Below are 1,122 nucleotides of genomic sequence, written 5' to 3' on the forward strand. Positions count from 1 at the left end.
AAATTATGACATTTCTCCCTCTTTGTGAACTCGAGGAATTATCATAAATCCATATAACTGTCCATTAAATTTGGACTAAATGCTCGTTCCTGCCATATCTATCTAAATTAAAACTTAAACAATTTATTGATTAGTGGTGCAAAACTTCCAAACACCGATGAAAAAGCGACAATTTCCACTGAAACTTCACATCTAGCCCTGTCATACTACAATGAGTCAAGTCGTGCTGAAAATCTCAGCACAATAATAGATAGGTCCTGGATTATCAATCAAATTCATGCAAATATTGTATATTTTCATTGCATTCTGACGCAATTGTGTTATATTATTTCTATCATTTTGAATATTATTTCCCTTTGAATTCTGTTTGGTCTTCTCAGAAAGGACTGGCAACGTGATGATGAATCCATTGTATTTGTTGCATACTTACTTGATTTAAGTATATGATTACCTAGTCATTAATTTCAATGTTGAAAATTATATTTGCTTACATTTCCAAACCAACTTTATGAAATTGAACACCACATATTTCTGTCATTACAGCAAATATATATTTCTTTTCCAACAGGACCTAACCTTCCTCGACATCCTGCGTCAGCAACGGCATCAGGTACTGTAGGTTAACTTTTGTTTTGGAAAGTACATTCCAAAACTTCCTACAATCCGAAAAGTCTCCGTCAAGTACTGATTTTAAAATTTGCTGCGAAGCATTGAGACTTCGTTTATCTCTGATCAACGCTCTGGAATCCTGGAAAGGAAAAGATCATACATTTATAAATCGACTTTCTCTGCGGCAATATCAGCATTGTAACACATGAACATTTTGGCAACTGCCTGATAAACAAGGATCGATTCTAATTTATTTTCTTTTTACAATATTTTGATTCAGAAGAAAAAAAAGATTTACAGAGTGCAACAGGTAGATACAGCTCGACATAACTTGTGTACATTTATATATTTTAATAAAATTGATCAAAATGTTATAGCATAACACATATAGGTATACCACTCTGTGATCAAAAAATTAAAGATAAGTCATACATCATAAAATATATTTTTTTTATAAAAAAGACAACCCCCTACCAACTACCAAAGAAAGAAGCTCATGGATGACAAAGGATA

The sequence above is a fragment of the Hypanus sabinus genome, unplaced genomic scaffold (genome assembly GCF_030144855.1).
Source record: "Hypanus sabinus isolate sHypSab1 unplaced genomic scaffold, sHypSab1.hap1 H_1, whole genome shotgun sequence".
Lineage (NCBI taxonomy): Eukaryota > Metazoa > Chordata > Chondrichthyes > Myliobatiformes > Dasyatidae > Hypanus > Hypanus sabinus.